General features: G+C 37.0%; 1 long non-coding RNA gene across 1 annotated transcript in view; it reads right to left on the bottom strand.

The window, feature by feature from the left end:
* Positions 1–314: 314 nt before the first annotated feature.
* Positions 315–17,145, bottom strand: part of LOC125690735 (uncharacterized) — a 38,707-nt gene continuing 21,876 nt past the window's right edge. Inside the window, exons 2-3 of the long non-coding RNA XR_007375764.1 lie at positions 7,725–8,639; positions 315–676 (exon numbers count right to left, since the gene is read on the bottom strand). This is a non-coding gene — a long non-coding RNA (uncharacterized LOC125690735). The remainder of the gene's footprint in view (positions 677–7,724; positions 8,640–17,145) is intronic.

Below are 17,145 nucleotides of genomic sequence, written 5' to 3'. Positions count from 1 at the left end.
TCTCAAGAAGATAGAGCATTTTACTGCAAAAACATCTACTCAAAAAACCTCCGTCCTTTAGAAAAAATAACTTGGCTGCCATCTGATCTGCCACTTCACAATATGGCACATGCTTCAAGAGCTTTCAGAGCACACACAGAAAAAAGACAGTAATACATTTTATTGATAAAATGTGACAATAAAAAAAATAAAATGAACCATGTTGAAATTTTTCTCAGTAGCTGTCTAAAGTACCAGCAACAAGAAGAGAGAAGACAATGTACTTACAATAGTGTCTTGACACGATAACAAGACTAAAACAATTAGCGAATGAACTTCAGTTTGCTAGCTCAGCTTAGTGACATTCGTTCTGACGACTTCCAGTGACATTAAAGCCTTGGTCAGCATGAAAATGAGTTATCTGCACTGGCTTCTCTTTCTGGAAATATCTGCAATTTGCCTTGATGTCAGTCATACAGTACAATCTGATCCAACTTCTATGCAAGATTTGATAGAATCAGATAGCAAAGAGCAGAAAACAAATGTTCCATTCTGAATTCCTGACATAAGGATATACTGTGTCAAACTGAGAGACTGAAGAATAGGGATCTGGTTGAATGAAATTCTTCGCTTAGTGAAGTTGATGTACTTTGCCACTGATTTCCCTGGAGTGAGGATTTCATTTTCGAATAGGGAACTGCAAAATGGAATGGCACAGTGATTTATACAGACAGTGCAAGAAGAACTATGAAAAGAGTACTCCAGACTAAACTATAAACCATGGTAGCTAATGAACAAACGTGAAAAGGAAGGACGCTAGCACTAGTGATTTTTAGATGTGATAAAAGCCACACCCTAAAAGGCTTATGATAGTAACAGAAAGCAAATACAGAATGTACTTTCTTAATAATACTGAATTTTTGTTTCCTTACTGTAAACGTTCTTGCTGAATTTAAGACATTTAAGCAAGGACAAGAAAAAATTCTTTTTATCTTACTGACATCTTCACAGAGTGGGATTCTTTAAGCAAACGCCTGATACTGACAATAACCTTTAATAATGCCCACAGAAACAGCAGTTACAACAACAGTAAATAAAAACATATGTTTTTTTTTTTTTTTGCACTTATAAAAACACATACATGCTGTTTTAATTATATAAATGAATAATTATTTGAAGTTATTATACATTTAAAATTGATGAAAAAACTGCAAAAACACATCAAAAATGCATGAAGATGTTATTTCCACTCTCTGCTATTTAAGAAGGGCTCTTGCAACAGAAATAGAGACGAAGAGATATCCAATTGGCAGAATCTCCTCACATGAAAATAAATTAGCTATGTGCATATAATCAGGAATATACCTAAGTGATAGTACAGTCAAGAGAAAAAAAAAAGAAGGTGCCAAAAGGCTCTGTGAGAGCAAAGAAGCCAATACTCAGAAACCTGTTTCACATGCTATTATGAAACATAGCTCAAATTACTAACAAAACTGAAGAGCCTGAGCTACAGATTAGAAACAGTGAGTTATTACTGCTAATGACAGTGGTGTTTGCAGCAGACAATCAGCATAAGATCTGGATGCCAGTGCACCTGCAAATGTTAAGTACTACTTTCTGTGAGACAGCTAAAATATCTTCTTTAAATAATCTTTACACGTCTGCACAGCATGTCCTTTTCACTTTTATAGTCTTTGCTGCATTTTAAATCTGTTAGCACCTCCTGTATGTGCTTCCAGCTGCTTAAATCTAATTTTTCATGAAAGCAGACATAAAAAAACACTCTGAACTTTTCTAACAGTAGCAACAATAACAACTACTACAAAAACAAAACAGAAACTTAGGTTTTATCATCTTGCCCACATGATAACAAACCCAACTATTATGTGAGCTGGTTGCAAGCCAATGACCCTGGAAACAGGAATTTAATTTACAAGCAGAAACATCAGAACTTTGAATATTGGGTCTCAGTTATTATGTGGCCCCATCAGCTGTTACTACCTAGACTGGAAGGAAAGTGGGAAGCTGAAGTCTTTGTTATCTGGATCCCTTGATTTTAGGGAAGATGAAGGAACAAGTGATGCATCCCAATTCCCCAAACTAGCTAGTTGGTGGGCTGTAAAATTCTGTGTTGATTGAGTCATACTAAACTTGTCAATAAATCAGTTTAGTGTGACATGGTGAATACACAGTGTGCAGTCTGATAGGTGTAAGATTTCTGCCTACTTCAGAGAGCAGCTGTGGGAGTCCCTTGTTTACAGCTCTACTGCAGTGTGCCAGGTTAATCTAGACCTCCATTTCTGTATCTGCAATTTTGCAAAGAAACTCCTGGGCAGACAGTTATTCATATGCTTGATTTGCAGGCTCCTGCAATACACATATAAGCCCTCCTATCTACATGGGTTTCAGTAAGATTTATGTAGGCAGCAACCACACAGATTTAGGAGTCTATGTGAACACAGTGCATTGTATAATCAATACCTAACATATATTTAGCTATCATATTGGTCATACAGGTAAGTAGGAAAAAAAGGAGCGTTATTTCAGAAATTTGATTCTGAGTGTCAATATTTAAAGTAGCAATATCACAGAATATTCTGAAAGCTGTAGAACTTTCTATTATTAAAAAATATTATTATTATTAAATATTTATAAAACTCATTAACATTGCATGATCCTTGAAAGACTGTAAAAGGTTAAAGCCCTTTCCTTGAAGATTTTAAAATCTAAATTAGGCCAAGATGAGTTAGAAATGCATAAAATCAACAAAAGGGGGGAATATAGGAAAGATTAGTTCAAACTGAGTACATTAGGACCAAACAATATTTTTGTAATTCATAGAATTGTTAGAGTTGGAAGGGATCTTAGAATGAAAGGGATCTCACTTGGTCCAACTCCTCTGTAGACTACAGGGACACCTACAGCTAGCTCTTGTTGCTCAGAGCCCCCTCCAGCCTGCCCTTGAATCTCTCCAGTGACAGGGTATCCACCAACTTTCTGGGCAATCTATTCCAGTGCCTTCCCACTTACCATAAAAAACTTCTTCCTCACATCCAATTTAAATCTGCTGCCTTTTAGTTTCAAACCATTTCCCCTTTCATTATCACAGTAGACCTGTGAAAGAGTCTCTCTCTTTCTCATAACCACCCCCTTTAGAAACTGAAATGCAACTTGCAGGTTTCCCTGGAGCCTTCTCTTCTTCAGTATGAACAATTCCAGCTCTCTCAGCCTGTTCTCACTAGGGAGGTGTTTCATCCTTTGGATCATTTTAGTGGCCCTTCTCTGGATGTGCTGCAACATGTTCATATCTCTCCTGTTCAAGAACTGCACACCTGGACGCATTACTACAGGTGAAGTCTCACTGGTGCAGAGCAGAGAGGAAGGATCAGCTCCCTCAACCTGCTGGTCACGTTTCTTTTGATACAACCCAGGATATGGTTGACCTTCTGGGCTGTGAGGTCATACTGCTGGCTCACATCCAGCTTCTCATCCGCCAGTATTCCCAAGTTCTTTTCAGCAGGGCTGTGCTCTTGTTCTTTCATCTTTCAGCATGTATTGACAGTGGGGATTGCTGAGACAAAAGTGCAAGACCTTGAATTTGAATTACTCGAACCTCATGATGTTCACGGCAAAGTGATTGAAAGCAAGACGTGAATGATGTCCTGGGATGGAAAACCATGACTGTAATCAAACACGTTATATATAGAATGAGTGTATTCAAAACAAACAAAGAAAACAAAACCAACAGTCAGGTCAACAGAGAAACCGGAAGGTTGAAACAATATTTAAAACAAATTAAAGCTCCCAATCTTCCGATACCATTTTTTCTGCTACAAGAAGTTGAAGGTGGAAGGCTGACATTTTTTTTTTGTAGATATTGTCATAAATTTACTCTGAACAAGTAACATCATGTCTATCATACCAAGATACTACAAAGATATTTCTTCGGTTCTTAAAGCACCTACTCAGGTGTATCACCTGCTCATATATTCTCCTAGATGCTGAATTCAATTTCAGTGGAAATGCCATTCTGTGCTTGCCTTATGTTTACGATTTCCCCCAGGCATGAACCAGCTGTCCAAGACAAGAAACAGTGCTAGGAGAACCTCCACCTGCGCTGTATTTTCTTGTTTCCATTATAAGGAGGAAAAATAGAAGCAGCCACCTAGTTACTCAGTGAAAGGAGATATTTTGAAAGAGATATTTGTAACTCCTTCGCTCTTCAGATGAATACAGAAGACAGCAGATTTACTTCTCTAGCAAGCTGCCAATGAATCAAAGATGACTCAAAATTTTGTCGTAAAAGTATAAAAATTGTGAGGATTTCAGCATCTAGCATAGAGGAAAACAGTCCTGGAAATGTTTTCATTCTTGGATAGTGCAATTTGCTGCAACACCGGATGGTTTAACAAGGTACAACATTATAAATTAACTACCAAGTCTTCTCAGAAGAAGTGTGGTCTAGTAGAAGAGTAATTGGAATTGTCCCAGGACAGGAGAATAGATGACAGACGCATCCAAGTCATTTGCAGTGAACTATGTCTTGTCTCAGTAGACAAATGTGCTGCAAGTTTTCAGACTGACTCCTCAAGAGGAGGGGAAATACCTGAATAATTCTCAGGTAAGCACAAAGGAAACATTCCCATGGTAGTGCTTTCATGGGCATAGAGAATTAAAAAAACAACCGAAGAGAAGAGAACCTCATACTTTAAGTGGTGTGTGGGAGAGTTGAGGCCAAACTGCATGCTTTTTTCATTAGGTAAAGAAGGGGGAGATATGGGAGATGGAGAGGTCAGCTTGGCCTCATCGAGTCTCGAGTAATTGATAATGAGGCTCTGGAAAGGAGGTAGAGGGTCCGAATAAACAGGGGTGTTTTGTACCTAGCCATAAGATAAACTCTGCTGATTATGAAGACTTGTTATGGAATTTGCTTGCTTTCTAGCCAATGGATTGTTAGTGGAAATGTAGTGAATATGCATGTTAGAATATAAAAGGCTTGCTTTAGAAAGTAGAGAGAGAGAGATATACGTCATGATCATGATCAGTACAGCAATAAAGAAATCTTCCTGGCAAGAGAACCCTGTATTGCGTTACTAACTCGCAACAGTGGTAAAACATAATTCAGAATCCAGCTCAGGGCACTAGTTACAGGGCAAAAGATAAAAGCTCCTAAAATTATTATGTCTAACTCATAGATTAAGAAAGGAAATAAGCTGCATGAATATTTTTTTTCTGGTACTCTGGATAGCCACTTAATGAAAAGTTGATCACTGTTCACTCACAGTAGAAGTAAAGAAGTGTAACTGATATATTTGAGACACCAGAAACTAACTAACTAAATAAATAAGAAGTCAATTCATTGCCTTTGCAACAAAGATAATCAGCACTTTTTGTAGTAATGGATCCTGACTTTTCCTTGATTATTAGAACATGCAATTCCCCACACCTGGACTTTAAGCAAATGTACCTTGTTTGCAGCCTAATAGGTTGCAGTGTTTATTGTTTACAAAACCTTACACAACATACACAAATGTAGGAAGTCTATACACAGAAGACCCTCACACTTTAAAACATTCTACTTGCTACTGTATTTGCATAGAGTTCATATATCAAGATAAACCACAACAAGTGAATGATTTCTAGCTAATTTTTGTAACTATGGGCTTGTCCCCATACATTGTTGTAATCGAAGAAATCCCGTCACAGGCATTCTGAAGAATACTGGTCATTTTATTGGACTGATAAATCAGGGCACAGGATAATTTGTATCTATTACTCTACAGAATGATAGAGAATTAGAGTAACTACTTCGTCACTGTCTGGATCAAACCTGTGAGGGAGTGGTTTACTTATTTAACTTACATAAGTCATTCTGAAAATAACGGCTCCTATATATTTCCCTGGAAACTGCAACAGATACAAAGAGCATAATTACATGATTGGATAGAGGAAATTCTCAACTACAAAAGACTATTTTTCAACATAGTCACTATCATTAGCCAATTTGCTCTTCATCTTTTGATGTGACAACTGTGCATTGCTGTGTGGAACATGATTTGTCTTTCACATTACTGCAACCATGGTACCATCTGCCTCAGCGCTCACATGCACTGTTTTGGTCTCAGCAATCATCGATTAATGTCAGTGGATGGCGTTTTTTCCACACGGAGGAATTCAATGAAACACCTTTGCTTCATATGCACCACCATGTCAGATGCCATTTTAGTCAAACTTCCCCTCTACTGCCACTTGTCACGCAGCAACAAAATGTAACAGAATATTGGTGCTAAGGTTTAGCCTCTTCACTGCCATATCATCAATATCTGCCTCTGACATTACAGGCAAACATAATAAAATGGGAGCATTGCTTTCAAAGAAGCACTCACATGTATTTAAGAGCTTGACGTGCAGCAAAAGAGAGATGGGTTTTAACGTTTTAAATGAAAATAATTAATGTGTAAAACAGCTATTTCCCATGAAGCAAAACAAGACATATATTACTATAAATATGTTGGAGTTTACTCCTACCAGTGACTCATAAATCACTGTGCATTTGTTCCTCTCTCTCAATATATGTTTATTAGCAACACATGTAGGTGGAACATTATACCAAAGTCTATATTTGTGCAGAGGCATTCAAAAGGTACAATGACTTCCTACAAGTTAATATGATTTTTGTGCATTTTTAGCATTCTACATCTTCTTAATTACATAGAATAAATTTTGTACGGACTTCTATACGGGAACTACTGAATCATGGCCTGAACCTGACCTGACCTTACCTGAGGCAAGCAATGAGTCAGCCATGGGAGCACAGGTGAAGGTAATTCACCTGTGCTGCCAGAAGGGGTGGAGCCTGGCTCCACCTCTCCTAGACCCATTTAAGATCTGACTACCAGTGGGGGAAGAATCTCTTCTGGAGTTTCATAAGTAAGCCTAGGATATGGGTAAGTGTCCCATCTTTTCTGCTTTGGTGTAATAACTTTGTAGCCAAGTTCTCTGGTACACCTCATCTGTATATTACATAACATAACATCTGTATACTCATTGATTGTACAACCTCTGAGCTGCAAAATCCCCAAAACGCATAGGGATTAGGAGAGGGGGGGTAATAGAATAATAAAGACAATAAGAACTCAAGACAATAGTTCAGATATGACTTCAATTTGTTACATTAAATAAAGAACATGTTTGAAATTAAGGTTTGGAATGTGTTTCCAAGTGGTTGCTTGTGATGACAAAAATAAGCATATGGCAGATGTGCATGAAATGAGAATAATTTCATTAGCGTAATATGGACAGCCCTCCAAGTCCAGGATATTGTAGGCACATAACAAAACCTTATCCACAGGAATCATAGTTTTTAATAGCAAAAAGAAATTTTAATTTTATATCTTCTGCAAAGGATCAAATTATCTCAATGCAAATTACTTGCATTTTCTGCTTAACCTCTCTTTACTGTTTTTGTGAGAGCTTTCCTACCTTTATGTTTTTATTTAAACAGGTAAGCTTTTCTCATAACACAAACAGGTGATCTAAACTCAAAATTCTAACTTGAGCCTTTAATTTATATATATGCTGTACCTACATAGAGGTTCTCAGTTACCTAAACCATCTGTATCTTAAAAATGGCTAGTATAAAATGTAAAAAAATCATAAAATCCACATCAAATAACAGTTCAAAATGCCTATCAAGGATACAGGTGAAGAAATTTAAAACAAAAATAACTGCTTAGATCACTTACCTCAAAAATCCTTTCTGCTCCTCATTCAGTCACCATTTTGTCCTCCAAACACCATTTTTTTTCTGGAACAGTGTGAATATACATCTGACACAAAGCTTGAAATATAACTACTATGAGGTCTACCAGAAAGCTGTTGGCAGGAAAACTCATCTCCTGATTTGCTTTAGACATCTTCAGTAATACTTATCTAACTGCCTTTGGGCGAAGAATATAAGTCCATGTGGCAAACACTGACTTAAAGAAGGTTCGCGATTAAAGATTTTTCAGCCCCATAACTTCAAAAGAGAGCTTGATCAATCCTTTAATTTCAACGAAGACTGCTGTATATTTCCAAGACATTTTTGAAAAGGAAATGCTTTGCTTTTAGTATAAGAGCTTCCTGAAAAGTAGGAGATACAGTAGTTATCAAACATGATTGTATTCCTTACACGTTTTTCTGTGCTGTCTTCTCTTCTAAAACAAAAGTTACTAGCTATACTACGCCTGTTGAGATGGAGTCAGTTTTCTTCGTAGTAGCCTCGGTAGTGATGTGTTTTAGACTTCTGGTAAGAACAAAGTTAATACACAAAACTTTTAGCTCTTTATGAACAGTCTTGTACAGAATCGTGGTCTTCTGTGCTTCTCATTCTATCCCCAGAGAGGAGGCTGGGGTTTGGCAAGAGGATCAAAAATAAAACTAGGTCGGCAGATTTTCCAAAATAGTTGTTTCTTAGAGAGTAGTTAGGGATTGGTCTGCTGGCGATGTATTTCTTTTGCATATATTGGGTTTTCTTTTTTTCTTCTGTTTTTCCTTTTCACTCATTAGACTGTCTTTATCTTGACCCAGTATGAGGGAATGAGTGGCTAGTAGGTGTGTAATTGCTGGCTGGGGTCAGTTCACCATGCTGGCAAAGCTGCTGAAATTGGCTAGAACAGCTAACACAGTGAAGAAAAAGATGAGATGAAAAAAATCACGAGTAAAGCACTATGAAGCACAGCTAGCAAAAGAGATATGATGCACAGTTAGTGGGAGCAGTGAGCAGAGGGAATAGTTGTGTGAAGCATGGATATGCAGATGAGAAGCAGAGCATTGAGAATCACAATGTCAAGCAGAGAAAGTAGCTTCATGAGAAGCAGCAAAATCAGAGCTAGGTGAGATCAATAAGTCTTACCACCCATCAAGACTTGAAAAATTTTGAACAGTGAGTGCCAATTATTACAGATGAGAAAAAGCAAGTAGCTGACCTAGCAGTTTCCTCTCCGAAAGAAAACAGTAAATTACCATTGGTACAGTTATTTTAAAATTAAGAAACAGTCTTTTTACTTAGAGTTTTCTTGCTCTCATTTATTAAAAGTGTATTTATTAAATACTTTATTTCCATTTCATAGCTGCTTGATATCCTTCCCTGTAAAACACTTTTTTTTTTTGTTTCAATTACATCCTGTATCAACTTCAACATAGGTAGCTCTGAAAGTAATGCTTCCTATTTATTTCTAAGGAAATGGCAAGATACGAAGACCACAATAACTCTGCCTAGTAGAGAAAATTGTCAGCTACAAAGCACTGTTTTTCAACATAGCACCTCCAGAAGTGAGCCACTGTTTTCACTGCTGCTGAAATGCATCACCCACCTCCCCACCATGCTCACATCCAATTTGGTCTCTGTAAACATTCAACAAGCATCGATGAATGTCAATGGTTGCAATGTTTTCTGCATGGATGAATTCAGTTCCACACTTTTGCTTCATATTCACCTCCATGTCAAAATCCACTTTATCAGACTACCTCTCTACTACCAGCTGTTGCACAGCAACAAAATGTAATGGAATAATGACAGGAAGGTTAAATCTCTACTGCCATATCACCAACATCTGCCTCTGAAGTCGTGAGTCAAAATAATAAAATAGGATGCATTACTTTCAGAGCAGCCTTCCTATGGAGGACTGTCAACCCAAAGTGTTTGACTGTTAGGTGAAAAATCCCTTATGGAATGCAGTGTATACTACTGTCACATGTTAATCTTCCACAAATTTATACTGACTGAAGATGAGAGCAAGTAGGCCAATAAAAAATTAAAGGAACTTGGCATGATTAACAACACAAGAGGCCAAGAAGAAAATAGAAACATTCTCTGCAAATAAATCAGGATGAAAAAAAACAGAGAGAAAAAAAGTAATTCAGATAAACAAAGAGGCTGGTAGATGAACAAGCTCTGAATAAATCAAGATGGTGGCTAGAAGCAAGCTCTCAATCACTGACAGCAGGAGGGTCTGAAACAACTCCTTCAGGAGGTGCAGTTGGATCCAGGCCAACTAGCACCAACAGTATTTATTCTATTACAGGACACGGTTCCCCATGCACTGTATCTGCAGAAAGATTTAATTTTTCCTCTGAGATTGTCAGCTTTTTCTTGTCTGGTAAGCAACGGAATTTTTAGTCTATCTTGCTCAGTACTGTATCATAAGGCTGGCTTGGGAACACTGGAGGAAAAAAATACAAATTCTTAAGTATTCCTCTCAATAATCTTATCACAATGCTTTAGCTTCCACTGTCAACATATGGAGATTTTTGAGTTCTAGTAATACAACAGTATCTCACTATGATGCTATTGCACAGATTTCTATATCACTCAACTGTAACTCCTGCTATTTGCAGTGCAGAACCATGCCCCTCTACATGTCCCATGACTACTGATGCTGTCATGGGAACTAGCAGGGAGCAATAGGGAATCCACCAGCAGAGGATAAGTGGTTGAGAGGGTCTTCCAAAGATCACCAAATGGCTTAATAAATCCACTAACTCCCACTCCGGACACACTGGCAGGGAAATCGCCCAGGAAAGGCTTAAACGTTCTCCCCTACCACAGTTATTTTGGCACTATGAATTGAGCTTTTGCAATACTTTACTGAAAAAAAAAAAAAAAAAATTTGAAACCTCAGGTAAAACTCATCTACCCATTCTCTTTCCATTCTGTATTGCTACTCTAGCTGGCCTATCACATAATAGGATAAAACAGGCATTTAACTCAGGAGACCAAAAGAAAGAAGAAAAATAACATTTCTTTGATACTACAAATCCTAAAGAGAAAGTAATAGCCTAAACTACCTGCACTTGAGATGAATTAGCCCATATTTCTTCTGAGCATAACCTGAAAACTGGTTCTGTTTATTTTATCTTATCACATTAGCCTGGTATTACTTTTTGCTCATAACCATCCAGACATGTTTGGCATTTAACATATGCTATTTTGGAAAAGATTCTAATCTGCTAAATAAGTTTTAGGCTTATCTGACAAGGCATTTGTCTTGCATACTGCTATCTGCAGATGGTGTGATGAAAGATTAAAAAAAAAATCAGGATCTCTTCCTTGCCTACAAGAAGCTCCCTCTCCACTTATCTTAGCAGGTATAAGGTAGGATGTAAAATTTGGCACAAGGGCTTTTGATCTCTAAATTGCTAATTTTCTATTAAACCTCATAATTTTATTTTAAAACTATATGTAGAAGAGATATATACAATTGAATTTTAATTTTCAGATTCAATTAGTTGTTCAGGGAAAGGAGGCTCTTTCTTTAAAAAAGGAGGAAGCAAAAAAAAATTTTTTTAAGCCAAAAAAATAGCCTAGGGATATTGTGACCATCTCAGGCAGCAGGCAGCCTCAACAGTTCTAGCAATTAGGCTTGTCAAAATCCCCTGTCAGAAACTCCTGCTGCTCTAGCAACAGCAAGTGCCAGCAGGCAGCTGTGTTCCCAGAGACTGCAAACATAAACCCAGCAGAAGACAACTAGGTACTGCTTTGTGGATGATGAAGGAAGTCAGACAGATGTACTCCTTAATAAACTACTTCTGTGAACTAAGAGCTGCAGGGAGCTTAAGCTTTTATGTTTTTATTTGCATAATGGCCAGCATAGGTTCTCATTTCACAAAAGGAGATGGACTTCCCTGCCTGGAGCCACCATGGTCTGAATCAATTACCCCATCACACACGGGGCACAGTGCACTTAATATCATTACCCCTTCTGAAAAACTGTATCTTGTCAGAAGTGTGAGATAGCTCAGCAGTAGTGTAGATGGACTTGATATAGATCAACTTCATAAGGTGTGAAAAAAATTGGTGAGGTTCATTGGAAATTAACATTAAAAATTCACTTGATTTCTGTCTATTTGTCCAGTATCTTACTTAACTTCATCAAGGAGCAACTCAACTGGCCTAGGCAAACATCTCCAACTACATTACAAATGTGTACAGAAATAAATGTATACAGTACATTACCCTAGAACATCAGCCATTTCCAGCAACTATTCCTAACCACACCATGAACTTAGTGCAAAGATAATAAGTTTCTTTATTTTTTTAATAGAATGAAGGTTCTCCACGTTCAAAAAAATAAGAACACATCTGCCTATTTCAACTCTTCATGTAGTTGTGCTGAGACAGTCTAATTATTCTTTCTTTCCACCTCCAACCTAAGATTTGCTACCTCTATCAGTGCAAACTTTGAAACAATTTTTATACATGGGCCACAGTGGCTGCAAAAACCATTGCTTTGGTACAATCCTTTCTTTAAAAATCTTGTTAAATATAGTAGATTTAGATTTTGATTTCTCATGCTCATGTTCTTAATAATCGTTAATTCATAGCAATAATTAAGTGATACATCACATGATTCCAACAAGCTAGCGGAAAATGTGAAGATATTCTAAGGAAAAAAGACAAAACTAATTGAATATATGTTGAGTGATGGTACTGAAATTTATTTTGTAATATTCATTCTAAGAGTAAATAAATAAGATCATAGTGATTCAATTATATTCATACATTCTTTAAAGTTACTTGGAAGTTCATTCAATTCAACTGTGCTGTGAAAACATCATGCTTGAGGAAGATCTGCTAACAATGGGAGTAATTGTACAGCAAGTATACATCACAAGAACACACTTTCAAAATGAGAGATTTTAAGCTGTATTCAAGGCTTATCCTCTTAACAGAGAATAAGAGACTTAGAGTATCCAGAAGTCCTAAGCTGAGAGTACAGCTGCTTTAATTTACTGCATCAGTGCCTAGTGTAAGTGATTCAAGCCTGGTTGTTGTTTTCCCCTTTCAGTGTCTCTAACTTACTCAACATGCAGTTGAGCAAGAGAAGAGAAAAGTATTCTACTATTCTCTATCTACTATTCTACTATCAAAAATAACACCACTCCTAAGAAGTAATCCCAGATCTATCATGTGATCTGGGGATCTACCCCTTGAAATTAGTGGGTGATTTAACTACCAACCAGGCCTTAACAAGCACTACAGAGCCCTCAGGTTATTTCTAAGGCACACAATAAGAAAGGACAAAGAATAAACTCAAACTCCACTAGATTTAAGCTTGCAGCATGGAATAGTCACAAAACGTGAATGTTTCAGATAAAATAACAGGATGACGAGATTCTGATCTGAGTCTTGAAGTATATTGCAATTAATATTTATGAATAAATAAGGAGATAATCCAGCAAGCTTCACAATTATCTTCATCTTGTACCAAAAAGGACTAATTTTACTGCAATTTGCAGATGAAGGCTGTCACCATTCAACCATAGGCACAAATCCCTAATTGCCTTACAGTGTCACCTGTAATTCTTCTCCAAGTATTTTTTTCTTGTATGTGTTACCCCAACACATTTGTACACGTGTCAGCAAGGATGCAAAACATTTTTAAAATTGACAAACTTTAAAAAAACAAAGCAAAATAGACATCTGTACAGCAGTGCTCCTCTGTATATAGTTTCCTGGTCACTGAAAAAACATCTAGTGTATCAGCTGTTTGAGAACAATGAAATGCTGTCATTGTTCACTCACATTGCTCAGTAAAAAAAAACACACCAACAAAACAACCCAAAAATACAAAAAAAAAAAAAAGACAAAGACTAAAACTAATAACCTAAAAAGGGAAACACCACCACCCATACATAAGAAGCATCAAACCTGCAATATCAATAACGCTTACATCTAAAGAGTATTATCCAATTCATCCTCTTTTCTGTCTCTACAATTTATTTTACATGTTGGAAATCAGTGGATGAAGGTTATCAAATAAAGCATAAATGCCTTTTATAATGCTTTCTTCCACTTAAAGTAATGCTCAGTGTGAATGGTTTAAAGTTTTTTAAAAGACTATCCTCTTCTGCCTGTTTTCTGTCCTTCATCAGAAATTTCTCTTTCTTTAGGAGTCATTCACATTTTTCTTAAGTAGTGATCATGCTTTGTGAGAAATGCGTGGAGGTAAAGTGTTTCATTTAGCTCTAGTGATGCGGAGAGCACTGTAACAGATATACTGAGAGCATCTTCCAGATCACCCTGACTCTGTAATAATGTAAACATCTAGAAATTTTAGACACTTCCATTAGGTACAAAATACATGTCTGTGAAAATTCAGCAGCCATTTATTCAAACCAGTAATAATGCCTACATTTACCCGATTTGTACAAGCACAGAAAAATTATACATATGAAGCTCTTTCTTCAAATAATTTTATCACTGTCTGAAACATTTTTTTTCCTCACTATATTCTCTCCATTCACCAAGCAACAGATAAAGGATGCAATTGAAGGTACAGATGGTCAATAAAGAAAAATATTTGACAAAAACAAAAAAATTTGTCACTACACAAATATTTTCATTCAGCTCAACATTTGGTTTTGAAAGAAGATGGAAAAAGCATCTTGGTATTCTGTTTAAATTCTTAATGAAATTTGCTCTCCAATCTGTAAGAACTTTTCAATGAAAAATGTTTGGTGATGGGAATGGAGTCAAATCAAAACTTTGTGTTAAGCTACATCAGTATTTCCCTTGTGACTTTGCAAGTGTTTGCGGAGTGTAAGTCTTTATTTAAAAAAGAAAAAATCATTCAATCTGCAAACCCTTCCACCACAATACTCTGTAAAATGTTGTGGTTATGGCCTCACATTGCCTTTGTTTTCTCAGTCTACATACAGGTACTCTAAACCTAGAGAAAATACAGTCATCCTTCAGGTCAGCAAGTAGAAAATAAAGCTGGCATCTACAACAAGCCAGAGGGTGATTTGAGGAAACATGAGATTACTATCTCTGTCCTACTCTCTTACGTGTTGTAGATGGCTCAATAAATAAGATACTTATATTTTTTAATGATCATGGAGCACTGCCAGTCCTGGCTGGACTGTCCTACCACACCCACCCATACTCTGGGTTTGGCACTGACACTACTTGAGCTCATGAATGATGGATTGCATGGGCAACATTTCTCTATTGACGATGATGTCTTAGCAACTGTGAAACAGTGGATCTGCTGGTGCAGATCTTCACGAGCTCAGCATCAGACTATTGTCCATCGCTGGTGAAATTACATTGCTACTGGTAATGACTGTGTTGAAAAAGAATGTTCTATAGCTGAGAATTTGCTGTAGTAGTGTTTCTCTATGTATCTGCTGTAGTTTTCATGCAAATAAACAGGAGGCATTACTTTCAGAACAACTCATGCAATTTTCCTTGCACAAACTATCCCAGCAGATCATTTTTACTTATGATTATACTTCTGAGGCTTCTCTCTGGTAAATCCTCAAGTGGAAAAATAGTAGACCATGTTAAAAGTACATCTATTTCTGTGGACTGTAGCTACTCTATCCTTTTGTTTTATAGTTCATAGTAATGGCATTTAAAGAACCACCTCATTGAACATTTGGGAAAAGTGTCAGAAATCATAACGTGCTTAGTTAACAGCAGGTTACATAGTATTGTATAAACAACACAGTTTAGTCAAATAAATGATAATCACTCATGCCAGAGTTATTTCCATAGGAAAATAAAAATTGAATTCTTATATTTCAAATGAGCGTATTTCTCAGTATGGTTAAAAATAAAAAATAAAATTAAATCTGCTGAGATTAGAAAAAGGTAATGGAATACAAACCAAGTCACCTCTCTGATCCTTAAAACTGGATCTAGGGAAAGGACAGCCTCCAGAGGCAGCTGTATAGAGGAGGTTGAATGTTCATCTCCTATCCTGATGTCCTCTGATTGTGGGGGAAATGCAACACAATGGAGTTCAGAGAGAAATGGGAAAGGCTTTCCCATTTTTAATTAACACCCAGAATCACCAGCTCCATCACAGGCATACCATAACCCAAGCTTTACATAAAAAAACAATCACTTCATCTGTCTCAGCATTAACATTTAACCACAACTTTAAATATAGCCTTGTTGGCAGCCCTAACCACATCTTCACTTGCTACAAATACTCTCTTCCTTCCCCCTGAAGTGCAGAGGTACTGCTCCTCAGTGCCCTCCCATAGAAGTGAGCTTTCATTTGGTAGCATGAATTAGAAAGAGAAATGACTCTTACTCCCATGGCTACAATTATCAATAGCCTGACACTACTGCTGTCCTTCTGTCTATTTCACAGAGGATAAAAAGTGACTCCAATTTGTAAGTAAAATTATACATTTGTATGGAATTTACTTAACTAGATGTCTTGCTTTCAACTGGGACAGAGGTGATTTTCTTCATAGTGTCTGGTATGATATTATGTTCCGAGTTGGGAGAAAAACAATGTTGATAATACACTGATGGTTTAACTGTTGCTGATTAGTAGTGGTTTGTTTTTGAACTGACTGATCAACAAAACAGAATGAGTCTGAGATGAAAAGTCCTGATTACACTTAAGGTCTTCTAGAGGTCCCTATGGCAGGGTTATGTTTTCAAACTAAAGAAAGAAAGCATTTAGACTCAGATCTCAGCTTCCTTGCTCTATGCAGCCAGTACAGCTGGACAGACACTGGAGGCATGTAATCCAACAAGAAGCACATAAAGGCTCTGAACAAGAAGAGAAAGCCTACCGTGCTACTCTGGCAGTCTGAGAAAGCACTCAGATGCAACAAGGACAGGTTTATCATTTGGCTGGAATTACTGAAAAGTAATTGTAAAATAGACTCTAGAGAAAGTATTAAAATCTTTTCTAATATAACACTGGGTACAAAAAAAAGCAGTTGATAGATCTGGGAGCTCAGCATAAATAAACAATGAAAACTTGAGGCTTACCCAATTGCTCTCATGAACTGATAGTGGAGGGGTGGAGTACGAACTGCTAGAAAACATCTTCATCTAAAGGTGAGCAAAGGCACTATCGGAAAAAGCAGGATTGGCTCAGCTCCAGCAGGACTCTCCGAAATACGGCTCTCTGGCTCCACCACAGAGCCTGCAGCCCATGGTTAATAAATGCATAGGTTTATATTTCATTTACTCCATCTTCACAGTTAAAAACAAATTTGCAAACTCTGTATGGGATTCCAAAAGAGCAGAATTGACTGAACTTGCATAAATGTCTAGCCACATACATATAAATACAGTCTCATTTTATTAATGTCTTTCACTACTTCTTAGGCTATTAAAATGAAAGCATTTAATGAACTAAATTAAAACAT

The sequence above is a fragment of the Lagopus muta genome, chromosome 3 (genome assembly GCF_023343835.1).
Source record: "Lagopus muta isolate bLagMut1 chromosome 3, bLagMut1 primary, whole genome shotgun sequence".
Taxonomy (NCBI): domain Eukaryota; kingdom Metazoa; phylum Chordata; class Aves; order Galliformes; family Phasianidae; genus Lagopus; species Lagopus muta.
This window is presented reverse-complemented; position numbering and strand designations above follow the sequence as displayed.